This window comes from Amblyomma americanum, chromosome 6, assembly GCF_052857255.1.
Source record: "Amblyomma americanum isolate KBUSLIRL-KWMA chromosome 6, ASM5285725v1, whole genome shotgun sequence".
NCBI lineage: Eukaryota > Metazoa > Arthropoda > Arachnida > Ixodida > Ixodidae > Amblyomma > Amblyomma americanum.
In genome coordinates, this window is record NC_135502.1 from 170193700 (window position 1) to 170207867 (window position 14168).

A 14168-nucleotide genomic window follows, 5' to 3' on the forward strand; every position below is an offset into this window, starting at 1 on the left:
AACGCAGTCGGGGCGACTGGCCGTGACGTCGGCAGGTGGCGCGCTAAGCGCGGCGCTAGGCAGCCCGCCAAAAACGGAGGTTCCCGTCTCGCGTTGAGAGCATTCCGGTGGGATCGTGCGGTCTTTTTCGAAGGCTTCCAGTCGGATTTCCTGATTTTCACACTGATCAAAAAACGGGCGCGTAGCGGTAGTGCTTGTTGTGCTAGACAACGCTCGGCGGCAGCGCGTGGTGTTATCAGTCGTCAACATCTAACTGTATAAAAACCAATGACTGCACCTATATAGATATCTTACGTTAATAATTGACTCTTCTGCCATAGCATGATCATGAAACATTGCTATTAGGCTGGCTCCAAATTTTCGAAAAGAGCGAATTCAGGCCACCTCCTTGCAGTTCCTGACATTTGTGTTGGAACCTTCTTCTGCGCCATACACGCCGACCTCTACAGTACGGGAGTAGTCACACTGGCAGGCCGCAGCAGACAGCGATGTAGGTGGCGAGCACGGGGATTTCGTCTTACGCTGGACATGCCCGAGAGCACTCTTGGGTTTAACGAACACATCTGTTCGCATCGGCCCGGTCGCTGCACCGTGCGAAAGAGGAGATGCTCAGGATCTTGTACCCGTAGGTTTACACCACGCAGTAACAAACGGTGCGAAGCGATGACGTCAGCGGTGGCCAAACGAGCCTTGCACGCCGTACCGTGAGCCTGCCGCAGTGGCAGGCTGATGAGGCACGTAGCCAAGTTTCTTTTTATTTTTTCTTTGCGCCGCGGGGGGGGGGGGGGGGGGGGGGTGTCAAAGAATTTATTTGCTTGTATCCGATGCGACGGGAGGCATGAGCTTTCTGAATAGTTAGTTGTTTCGTGTTCACGCATCTTGTGTGTTTCTCCAATTCAGGTTTTGCCCTCTGCATCCTTACTATTTCAGTTCCAATTCGCATCGCTGTTTCAGAGTGATCCGCATTCCTGGTAGGCTCACTCGTTTCTCAACTAAGGATTTGTTCCATTTTTCACCCTAGTAGCTTTTCCTTTGCCCTCCTTGGCATAAAACTGAAACCAGAGAGCAGCACTGTTCGATCACCACGTTTTAGCGGCTTGCGTTACATCGAAACTTCATCTCCAGCATAAATTTAGGCTTTACGGTGTTTCCAAATTCTTGTCACGGCGATTTAAACATCGCACCGGATTCACGACGCAAGTCTGCTGGAGATTCCAGTCCGGCACTTCAAGTCTCGCCCCTCGGTGCACTTTCCGTAGGCCCCACTGCTCGGAGCCACGATGCTTGTCGTCCTGCAAGTGCACCAGTCCTTCGTCTTCTACTCTCGGTACGGCCTGCTTGCGTCATCTCCTTCCGGGCGTTCGTTCCGGCTCCTTCCGCCACCTGTTGGTGGCCAATCCACTCGCTCACTTGGCGTAACACGCAAAGCAGTTCTCCACGTCTTGATTCTGCACCAATCACGATATCGATTGGATTGCGATTATATCATTTCTCCCTCAACGATTTCATTCGACATTCAAGTGAAGGGGTAGAATGTGAGTACCGGGACGCACATTCGGAGCCTACTTAGCTACTAAAGGCGTCCGAATATTGTCCTGCAGGTGATTGACCCCAAACTTCTTCTCACGAATATTGTTGATTTTGCAATATACAAAACACTTTTACATCCTATCGTCTCTTCAAACTAATTTCAATACTTGCTGCCTTAAATTCAATAGCCCTGCTACTTCGTTAGCTTCAAAGTTGTGAGTTCAACCTCTCCACAAAACCCACGATTACCGACGCCGGCAGACGGCATACAGGACCGACCTTCCCGGCCGACGCAAACCAGTTTGCCCAGCTTTCTGTCCACCTTTCCCGAAGTATAAGGGAGCTGAATCGGCGCTTCACCATGCCCAAAGGCAAGAAAGTGTCGAAGCAAAGGCTCCTTGCGTCGACAATGGCTGGGCTGATTAGTCGACCTCTGCCGCCTGCCGGGTTATACACGGTGCCTGCTTTGGACCGCTGTGCAGCTGGAAGCGCACCCACGTTCATTGTCCGAACAGCTCATCGGGCGGTGCGGGCACTTTTGTTTTTCTCTCTCTTTATGAGTCCCATCTGGCACACATGTCGCAGGAGCTAGTCCGTATGCACAGGGTTGTTTTATTCTCCGCAGTGCACCCTTGAGCGGCGGTTCTGATTAGTCTGCTCACTGCGTTGGGGCGCCTTCACGGCGGCGTCCCCTAGGGAACGCGAGTGGCTCTCTCGTATGTAGACCACAACGGCGTACAGCTCTTCCTTGGCCCGTGGACTATTTTCCCGCCCCCTTTTTTCAACTTGCGGGTTGCTCAAAAATGGGAGAAAGTGAAAAAAAAGAAACATCCAATGCAAGCCCCAGTTTCACACGCTGACGATGGTGGTCGAAAAAAACAAACTTAGAGCCCGTTTGAGACAATCCATATGCTCGTTCGTGGCCGTGCCGCGAAAGTGCACTACGGTCCTGTATTCTTCAGGGACCCCACACCGCTAGGGCAGTGCAGAGAACTCGATAATGCGATGCCCAAAGCCCTTTGGGCCTGCCCTCCCGTAACGAGTGGCGTGCATTCCATCGACGACTCGTATGCGGCATCACACTGGAGTCGTCAAGGGATGAGAATGCGCAGCAGCCAGCGACGTTGAATGAGTGGGGGAATAAGATACTCCAAGCTTCGCTCAGTTCATTGCTTTCGTATTATTATTGTTATCACTTAACTCTTTCCACCACAGGTCGCCTCAATTCCCTCGCATTGGCGCCTTAAGTCTCTGCGTCCCATCCTGCGCGCTCGTTTCCCGTCATGGGAAAATGCGAAACAAAATTACTCTTCATGTCGATGGCACGAGAAAAAAAGTAGGTTCGTACGTTATCTGATGGAAAGATCTAAAGCACAAGCGGACAACAGTTTTTTTGTTTCATGCAAATGCGGGTTGTCTTATTGGTGACCTGAAATAATCATGCCAGTAAAGTTTGCTAGCGCTTGAGAGTAGAAGGAAACTAAATTGAGCTTAATGGAGTACTTGTTTCCTGAAAAAAAATGGTTTAGTCAACTACTTTGTAGTCCATTTCTGGGAAACCATTCCTCGTGGTTCACGAAGATGAACTAGTTCCGCTTGTATATGCTCGAAGCATACGTAAAAATGCTGGCAGACGTCAAGTTTCACGGCGCATGCAATACATGACCATGGCCGAAAAACCATGTAAGCTTCGACTGGCAGCAGGTAGCTGGCGAGCATTGGATCCCAGGTGCCTACCATAGCTGTGACATTGCAAACGACACGCGAAGAAAATTGCTGGGACGAGTGGGCGTGCCTAAGAGAAGATGCAATTCAGAAAGGCTGCGGCACGAACAAGAGCGCCAAGAGAGGAACACTAAGGTACAGGGACGCGCGCTGACTACTAACTGACATTATTAAACCAAATCTCCGCGACTGTAGAGCTTCCGCACGCAGAAAATCAATAAATCATCCAAAGTTTTTCACTTCCTTCTTTCCAAGCGGCCATGCACGCAAGAAGAAATAAGTGAATTTGGAAAGAAAAGGAGAAGCAGTTAGGCAGCATAATAGACGCGGAATGAGAAAAAAAAGCATGCAGCTGAGTGATTCAACTGGGCTTTTTGGTGAGCGGAATCGAAGTGCATATGTAAAGGACAGGGGACAAGGACGAAGACGCGTAGGCCGATTTGGGTGTATGTGCCATCGCTTTCGAGGCAACAGCAACAACGACTCACAAAGGAGGCGGTCTATTTGAGTAACTCATTCCTTGAAGTTTCTTTGTCCAAAAAATCGGATATTTCTCATATAGGTTTCTCACACAAAATTGGGGGGTGGTCAATCCACCTCCCTTAAATCCCCCAGTGATATAACGCAATCTTGACGTCCACAATTGATGTCCACCATGTTTCACACCTACCTTCCTGATTGCTTGTCGTTTATAAGAGCTGGCCAAATTCAGGACAATTACTCTCACGGAGAACCACGAATTGCACGCAAAGAGAACGAGGAAGAAACGCCGAAGGAAAAAAAATAGAGGACATGGCTGAGGGACTGAAACACGGAGGCGCTTCTTTCCTGCACATATGTATACGGCGAGAAATCAAAGTGCAGGCTAAACTTGAACACTTCGCTCGACCGTCGCAGCAGGCGTGCGCCACGGGGTTATCTTTGCAGGTTCTCCAGCCTGGACCCCCTTGCAGGGAGAGCCTAGGGATCGGGGTTGCCTCGCTTGCGATGAAGGGTTTGTAGGAAAAGCAGCTGCTCGGTCAGTGGGCGTCAGAACGAAGCGCCCCAGGCGAATGCTAGAAACAGCGGTTCGAGAGGGAGCCATATTTTATTCACTTTATTTTTTCGACAGCACCCCGATAGCCGCACACGGGCGTTGACAATATGAGTACAAAATTTTTAGGAAATCTGAGAAAAAATTAATAAAAAGTATTAGGCGACGTCCGGGAAAGTTGAGAAGGTGTTTTGTAACAGGATTCTGCGCACTCCCAAGTGGGCAGAAGCTGAATGGGAAATTTTTACTGATCTTTCCAGCCCATGTGCGGAAATCTGAGTGGAGGGCAAGGCTCCCCCTTAAAAAAGAACTGAAACTGAATTGTTTCTTTTATTTTTGTTCCACCGCTCCTCGTGCACAAAAGCCCATCCCAGCAGATTCCTCTCTCCCATTCTTACTCTCGGCAAAGCCGTTTGGACGCAAACGGTTTCCTTGCCTCGAGGTTGGGGCATTGCGACAAAAGCGGCCAGAAACCAAAGACGCGCGGAGAAGAAATTTTCTGGGAGAGCCTCCTTCGTGTTGGGGAAACGGTTGTTGCCGAGAGTGGCTGCCGCGCACAAATATCCTCCTCAACTTCCTCTACAGTGGGAATGAACAGCCCCGTGCAGAGGAGGGGAAAGAAGAAAAAAAAAACGAAAACTTTCCCAGCTTTGAGGCATCTGTGCCCATTTTCCAAAGAATGATCTCGGAAGTTTACGCAACTCTTGGCTGGGGCTTTCTGCAAAGGCAGGCGCACCTTGGGCCTTTTGTTGGGAGCTTCTTTCTTCCCGGCAAGGGACGAGTTCTTTACCGGGCCAAAAGGGAATAAACGCCATGTTTGACGAACCGTGCCGTGGCTTAATGTAATACAGCGCCTCCGTCCCCGCAGCGGCAAAAAAAGAAAACGCCAGGAAGGAGGAGGAGGACCCTTTTTCTCCCAGCGGATAAAAGGAAGGGGTTGCGTGGTTTTCCATAAAAAGCGCGTGCGACGCGAGTAAACAAAAACCCGGCGCCCACAATAGGCGCTGCCTGCACAAAGAGCGAAACAGCGGACAAACAAGACGTGCTGAGGGAGCCCCGCAAGACGCCCGAGGGGCGACTACTTCATTGTCCTCCCCCCGGCCATTGTCCATCTAGTGCCCTCCCCAACGGTCGCTCCCCGCGCCGCCGCCACCCCCGGAGTGGTCACCGCCCTTTTCTACACCTTTGCTAGTTCCGTTCTCGCAACGACACACCGTCCTCAGGTGAAGCGGCAGGCAATGCCAATAGGAGGAATTTTATGAGTACGAATTGGAGCTCAATTAAAGGTGCTCCTTAACATCGGTGCAATATCATTTCAGTGTAATAAATACCATGGTGAAGAAAAAGGTCCCCGGCATTAGCGCTCCATTTGTAAATGCCTAAGACATTAATTCGAGTGCCCTTCCGCGAATACATCTCATATCATTTATCCCGTGTGCGTGTAATCATAGAAGTTAGATTTTTGGATGCCGTTACCAAAATCGCAGTTTAAAAATTGGCGGTAAGTGGTTTTTAAGGAAAAGAAATCGCGCAATAAATGTCCCAACACTTCTTGGAGGACACCTCAATCGCGCCGTGAGGGAAGGGATAAAAGTGGCAGTTAAGGAGGAAAGAGAGAAACAGGTTCCGGAATAATTTCGAGCACCTGGGGATCTTTAACGTCCAGTGACGTCGCACAGCACACGGGCGCCTTTTGCGTTTCGCCTCCATCGAAACGCAGTATGAAAAGGTATAAGCAACAGAAGAACATTGAAACGGAGGTTGAAGATTAACGCACTTATCTTCTTTTCCACAGTCTGAAGTCTCATGCGTAGAAGTGTTAATGGGCCACTCGTGTATTTCCTCTTAAGCAGGTATTTATTTGCATTCTTGTTTGCACGTGACACCACCTGACGCTAACAGTACTCCATCCGTTTAGAAAATAATATCGCTACAGAACATCCCAAGTAAGAAAAGTGAACTTAAATCAAATGAACAACTCCCGGAAACCTGTTTGCGCCGCGTGTCTGCTGTGCGTGTGTGCTTTGCCGCCAATGCGCTGCCTAGTTGAAATGCTTCTCCCTCGGCTGCCTGCTCTGAGTGGTTCCTGCAGCTAGCCGCAGTAGCACAGCAATGGCGAGCCCGTCGTGAAGGCCTTCGTGCAGCCCCCTAGTCCTAGAGCATGCTTGTACACTGTTCAGGCTCTGCCTATGGTCGGATCGTGAGAATCCGACGCCCAGTGGCGAACCCATGGGGGTATTGCACTGTTTTTTAAAAATACGTTTTTGCTTCCAGCCCGTCTATTTCCGAGTTATTCCTTCCCCTTCTTTCACCCCACCCCCTTTTTTCACCACTTTTCAGTTTGCTCATTAGTTGAACGGAACACAGGTTTCTATAATCGCTATCTTGGATAAATATTCCCGCTGTTTTGACACCAATACAATCCATTCATTAGTACTGTGTAGTGAAGACAGCGAGACGAAATAAGATAGAAGCGCTGTGTACCAGCGCTCTTTAATCTCACCAGTTCAGAAACTATGCTTCAAAATGCGACTTATAATAATAATAATAATTGGTTTTTGGGGAAAGGAAATGGCGCAGTATCTGTCTCATATATCTTTGGACACCTGAACCGCGCCGTAAGGGAAGGGATAAGAGAGGGAGTGAAAGAAGAAAGGAAGAATTAGGTGCCGTAGTGGAGGGCTCCGGGATAATTTCGACCACCTGGGGATCTTTAACGTGCACTGACATCGCACAGCACACGGGCGCCTTAGCGTTTTTCCTCCATAAAAACGTAGCCGCCGCGGTCGGGTTCGAACCCGGGAAATCCGGATCAGTAGTCGAGCGCCCTAACCACTGAGCCACCGCGGCGGGGCAAATGCGACTTATCCCAAAGCAACTTTGCGGGGGCCTAGTGGTGGTGGCGCCATCTAGAAGCGGCCAGTAAAAGCTGTCGTGGTTTGTCGTCAGTAGGGACTTTTAGAACAAAGCGGCAGTCAATCAGGGACTTTACAATGGTGCAACCCTATCGGTTAGGGAAATGAGGGAATAGGGGGGCGACACTGCGCAGGCGCTGGACAGTAACCGAAGGAAGGGGCGCTATTGTCCTGCGCCTGCGCAGTGGCGTCGCGCTATTCCCTCATTCACTAACCGATAGGGTCGCACCATTGTAAAAGTTAACTCTCTTCCAAAGTAAAACAGAGAGTTGAGCTATAGCTGGTACAATGTCTGACTACAAATACAGCGCTGCGACAAGGTACGAAGGAAGACAGGCGCTCATCTTCCGAACAGCTGAGATTCTCTTGCTTGATTTAGCTCTTCATTCTGATTTAGACTGTTAGGCCTAATTATTTTGGCATTGTATCTTTTTCTCTGATTTTGTAACAAAGTCGCAGTCTTTCACTTGAACAAATCATTAGCATTATGAGCCTGACTACGCCCACTGCCTCTTCCATATCTCTCCAAGTATCATTCCACGCCAAACATCCCAGGCGTTGCGCTCGACCATCTCCAATTGGTTCAAAAAAACTCGTACAAACTTATCGTAATGTGCATAATGAAAGCCTGAACAATTCTGACGAAAATTCATTCGTGAAGTGAGGGCAGTTTGAATATTTAGAAAAGGCGAGAAACCAGCCGCTGCTCAATAATTAATAAAGAGTCCAAATTTTTAGAAAACACTTCAAACATTTTTTCATTGACATTTGCACAGATTCTGTCTTTCGATATAATTCGGAGCATGCAGCTTTACACGGATTAAAAATATTAAAAGAAAAATGAAAAATGTATGAAAATGTAACATTTTTGTCGTTTTTTTGTTTTAAATATTAACTTGCTCTCGGGACTTATGAAATAGCCGTTTTGTTCCTCTACATGTCTAGTACCTATCATAAATGTTACAGGTGATGAAACTGCATACACAAAAGTGAAAAAAAATATTAATGTTGCAAAAAGTGCGTTTTAGCCAAAAACACTCGTTAATTTCACCCTGAAGTGTTCCAAGTAAAGATACAAATAATAGCGGGTTACGTGGAACGGTTTATTGCCTTTGATTTCTGAAATTTTTATCTAGGTGATTTTTGTTTTTAAGCGAGAAAAAAATTTTTGACGTTGAGCTCTCGGGCCGCAAGTTGCGTTGTCTCTGAACGCCTCTTCACCGCAGAGCACGACACTACCGACACTGTAGCCACGCGAAATCAATAGTTCTTGTTCTTAAGTGAGGTTTGAACTGCAGGCAAGCATGGGAACGTTGAGTAGTCGAACAGGTATTCGTGGGAAAAGATTTTCTTACCGTTGTCAGGGCGGCAAATGCCCAAGTGAGCTAGTTGTTCGGTGTGGTTCTGTCGCAGTCATTCCTGTCGGCGCCATGAAAGACGTAATCAGCCGCATAAGAGCTTCTGAGACGCCGATCTGGAAATCACCAGAACGATCCAGTGTTGAAAGAATGCGCGACGCAGCAGCACCACGTGATACCTGAGCCTTGTGGCACTTGTGGCCGTCAGAGGCTCATGCCCGGTTGTTTCCGATGTGATGTCTTGGTTATATTTGAGTTAATCAGTGCGACTTCTGCATTAATACTCCAGCGACAACTGTATAGACCAGCCACTGTGCTGGCGAAGCACCTTCATGCGAGCGACGCACCTACGGGTGAGCGGGCCGCGTTCATCGCCAGCGCGTCTCGCGTTACTGGCCGCAGCGGTGTGCACTTCACACCTTCATGTGCACGTGCTCCGAGACGCGCCCTCTGCGCGATCTTTTCGGATATAAATAAAGCACTTGTGATACGCCCGCCATGTCACCTGGTCATCTCACCTCGTGGTCCATGCGAGACAGCACGTTCAATACCCTTGCTTTTCTTCTGTTGGCCGCCCCTCACCAAAGCGGGTCTGTTCGAACTTGGAAAGCGACAACGATCTCGTTTATTGCGTACCATCCGCCGAATGTAGCGCGACATCTTCTTCCGCTCCAGCCCTAAAAATGCACGACACCGAGCGATGGGAAACTGAAGTCGTTATCTGGCCATAAGTGCCGTGCTGTGCCAGGTGTCGTGTTCTGCGGAGAAGAGGCGTTAACAGACGACGCAACTTGCGGCCCAAGAGCTCAGCTTCAAAAATTTTTTTCTCGCTTTAAACAATAATTACGTCGATAAAAATTTCTGAAATGAAAGACAATAAACCATTCTACGTAGCCTATTATTTTTTGTATTTTTACTTGAACCACCTCAGGGTGAAATTAACGAGTGTTTTTGGCTCAAAATACCCTTTTTGCAACTTTGCTACTTTTTTCCACTTCTGTGTACGCAGTTTCATCACCTGTAACATTTATTATAGGCAATAGACGTCTAGAGGAACAAAACGGTTATTTCCGAATACCCGAGAGCAAGTTGATGTATAAAAGAAAAAAAAAAGACAAAAATGACATATTTTCATACGTTTTTTTTTCGATTTAAAAAAAAAATATTTATGGAGTGTAAAGCTGCATGTTCTGAATTATATTGAAAGACAGAATCTGTGCAAATGTCAATGAAAAAAATTTTTCAAGTGTTTTCTAAAAATTTAAACTTGTTATTAATACCTGGCTTCTCGCCTTTTCTAAATATTCAAACTGCCCAAACCACAGGAATAATTTTTTTCGGCAAACATATTTCAGGCTTTCATAACACATATTACGATAAGTTTCCATGAATTTTTTTTAACAAATTGGAGATGGTCGAGCGCAACGTCTGGGACGTTTGGCGAGGGATGACCCCCGATTAACCCTTTCCTGTGCCCGCAGCGACCACACTATCCACGTAATCTTCTTAATCTCATCCGCCCGCCTAAAGTTCTGCCAGCCCCTGCTACTTGAAACTTTAACAGAGTTTACGTATTCACCACGGGCATCGCGACGATCAGGAAACTCCCAAATTTCGCCCCAATCAGACTGCTGGGTTCCAATATGCGGAGCGTATGAGAAGTCCCTCAAGTGCTAATATCAAAAAAGCTTTGTTCGGAGGAAACTGACATTTTGGGAAAACTGACCGGCGGCCGCTGTCCAGCGCACAGATGATGTGCTTGCACGTAACCGCGCCTTTCTCCTGTTCCCATCGTTGCTCGTCCTACTTTTCCCTCGCTTTTCCTCTTTCCCAGCTGCCCAGCAGTACGACACGGAATCCCAACTCAAAGCGACCACTCTGCCCTTCGTAGAAATCCCTGTCTGGGGAAACTGTGGGAAAGTCCCTCCGTCTAATCACAAGAGGCTATCTTCGCCGAAAATACAGCCATTATAATCTGGCAGAGAGTGCATGTTATCGCCGCCAATGACTTTTCACAAAAACCCAGGGTGACCTGGGGCGAGGTTTTTTGTTGCAGGAGATATCCCACGCTCATTATTAAACCGAGACTGCACATATGCTCCAAGCACCAAAGCGTGGTTCATTCCAAGGTTCTGCAATCAATATAAATTTCAAACAATGGAGCATAATTTGCCATATATCCCAAATAAATGCAAAATGGCACAAAACCACACAATGAATGATGTTCGCTCACTTTTCCTAATATGGAATAGGTTGGGAATATTTTGAAGAGTTATAACTAGGGTCCGTAACTACTGTTGGTATATTTCACGTGAACTGTGTTCTAGATAAATTAGCAGATTTTATTCTTACCTGTTAAGTTGTACACCTTATGCCAATTTAAAAATACACTTTTGAGTGTCAACTGTGCATTATTGCTATTTTTGCATACGCAATGTTATATCGTTCGTTGTCTGTACAATTTCTTGTATTCTGTGGCTTGATTATTGCTATCAATTGCCTAGTTTTTTTTCTGCTTTGCTGTTGAATATTGAGTGAGTTGTATCGTCACCTGCCAAGTGATAGCGTTGCTCGGCACCATGAAGCTCTTCCAACAGATTTTAGCCTTGGGACCCTTCCATGATGCCCTATTGGCAAATAACGAAAACGAAATGAAATAACGGCTGGTGAGCGTCTATCTCAAAAGTTTGAAGCAATAATGAAAAACCAAAGGAAGCATTTTCATGGCATTCGACGTCATCACTAACGCCACTGTCTTGAATAGGAAAAGCGTGAAAAACTATACAAGTATACACCAAATTCCCCGATGGTGACAGCCTCGTTGTTAGTCGAACAAACGACGAAATTCACTAGGAAGAAAAATTGAGCGGTGCGCAAAATTCACCAGAAGCTTTGAAGAACGCAAACATTATCTTAATTTATAAGAAAGGGAACGCCAAGCACTTAAAAAATTACAGACCGATCAGCCTACTGTCGGTTACCTACAAGGTATTTACTAAGGTAATAGCTAATAGAGTTAGTACAACATTATACTTTAATCAACCAAATGATCAGGCAGGCTTTCGTACAGGATATTCCACAATAGATCATATTCACACTATCAATCACGTAATAGAGAAATGCGCAGAATACAACCAACCCCGATATATAGCCTTCATTGATTGCGAGAAAGCATTTGGCTCAGTGGAAACCTCAGCTGTCATATAGACATTGCGGAATCAGGGTGTAGAAGAGCCTTATGTGAAAATACTTGAAGATCTCTGTAGCAACTGCACAGCTACAGTAGTCCTCCAGAAAGTCAGCAATAAAATTCTATTAAAGAAGGGCGTCAGGCAAGGACACATGATCTCGCCAATGCTATTCACCGCCTGTTTACAGGAGGTACTCCGAGGCTTGAATTGGGAACAGTTGGGGAGAAGAGTTAATGAAGATTACCTAAATAATCTGCGATACGCTCATGACATTGCGTTGATGAGTTAGTCAGGAGGTGAACTGTAAATCATGATCAATTAGTAAGACAGGCAGAGCAGAACGCTGGATCTAAAGAGTAACATGCAGAAAACCATAGTAATGTTCAACAGTCTAGAAAGGGAACCGCAGTTCACAATTGGAAGCGAGGTGTTGGAAGTGGCAAAGGAATAAGTCTGCTTAGGGCAGGTAGTGACAGCTGATCCGTATTATGAGAGGGAAATAAGTAGAATGATAAGAATGGGGTGGAGCACATATGGCAAATCCGCTCAGATTATGAATGGCAGGTTACCAATATCCCTCACGAGAAAAGTGTGCAACCGCTGTATCCTACCGGTACTCATCTACGGGGCAGGAACGTGGAGGCTAACGAAAAGGGTTGAGCGTAAGTTAAGGACAACGCAGCGAGCGATGGAAAGAAAAATGATAGGTGTAACGTTAAGAGACCGGAAGTGGGCAGAGTGGGTGAGGGAACAAACGCGGGTTAATGACATCCTAGTCGAAATCAAGAGGAGGAAATGGGCTTGGGCAGGGCATGTGGTGCGAAGGCAACATAATCGCTGGTCCTTAAGAGTAACGGAGTGGATTCCAAGAGAAAGTAAGCGTAGCAGGGGGTGGCAGGAAGTTAGGTGGGCGGATGAGATTAAGAAGTTCGCAGACATAGGGTGGGCTCAGCTGGCAAAGGACAGGGTTGATTGGAGAGACATGGGAGAGGCATTTGCCCTGCAATGGGTCTAGTCAGGCTGTAGACAGGGCAGTGAGCAACAACTCCTTTAATTTCAATATATTGCACATTACAGGCACCACCTAAGACCCTCGTACTGCATCATTGCACGGGTCTGTTTCACTTCCGTTTTTTTTTAATTTTTAAAATAATATCTTTACGTAAATACCTGTGTCCCCTCTATATTTATTGCGTCTTAGGTTTTGAGGGTGGCTAAAGAAAAAAATAAATAAGGGACTAGGAAGAACGCCTGAGAAAAGTAAAAAAGGTAGACCAATAAGCTGTAATTCATAAACGCATTTTATTGCGCCAACAGGAGCTCGCTCCCATGCAGAACGGACATGAAACTGCCTTTTGAGTGAGGCAAGACGACACGCTGGAAGACAGCAAGAGAATTGCAAGGCAACACATGAAATAGACCTTTGCTCCAGATGAAGTATCGTCTTGGCAGATGAAGCATTCTTACATAGTTTAGAGAGATATTTTCATTCTTCTGCACAGTAAAAAAAAGTTCACTTCACGCAGTAAGCTACAATTTGTATATATTTTGGGCTGTATTAATTCTGGTGCCACTCTGTAGTCTTAAATTTTTTGTCAACATAATCGTTGCAAGTAACCCCGCCCTGCAATCCCACTTACTATAATGCAGTGGAAAGTGAGATCCGACCAGATTTTTTTCGAGGACAATTTGCGTTCATGTATCCTGTCTTTAAAGTGTGGGATATCGTTTAAAGATTCTTATGTGATCGCTAAGTTGTGCACCATGCTTCTGGGCATACGGCTTTGCGTGCTGTTCTTGTTTGAACGATGCACGCGCTGCATGTATGGGACCACATCACCTCTCCGCGTAGGATCCTGGCTTTGAAGCTTACGTTTCTCCTTCCACTTTTTCCAGCCCCAATGTCTCAGCACAAGCGGACCTCGCTGATTTCAGGTCCGTCACAAGCTGTCTCCGCAAAATGACAGCGTGCTTTGCTCAACTAGAGAGAAGCGATCGAACCTTCACATATACGATGCGCGCAATTTAACGGCAGCAGTTCCTCGCTGGTGCGGAGACTGTACATGCAGTATGCCTGGTTGTACAGGAGACTCATTTCTAAATGTAACAATTGCAATCAGTTGCCGATAGGAAACAATTGGCGACCTTCATAAGACTGACTTTGCACTCCAACATTTTATGACTTCTTTTTTTTTTCTGGGCAGACTGGCCACACTTCAATCAGTGGCATGCACATACGTATGAAATCAGCTGCAGTTAAGCGGAGAGTTGAGCTAGTTGGTACACACTGATGGAGTAAGCAACGCAGCGACCGGGCCACGTCTGCTTCACTGTCCCTGGTCGCTGCGGTGTTCAGTCCATCGTTATGCTCATCATAATGTGCGAATGCCATGCATACGACCACCAGGAATGCTGT

The 14168-nt window shown here is 46.8% G+C and overlaps 1 protein-coding gene across 1 annotated transcript in view; it reads right to left on the reverse strand.

The window, feature by feature from the left end:
• The window catches only part of nab (NGFI-A-binding protein homolog), an 867324-nt gene that overhangs the window by 676574 nt on the left and 176582 nt on the right, over positions 1 to 14168 (reverse strand). The gene's annotated exons all lie outside the window — the stretch shown is intronic.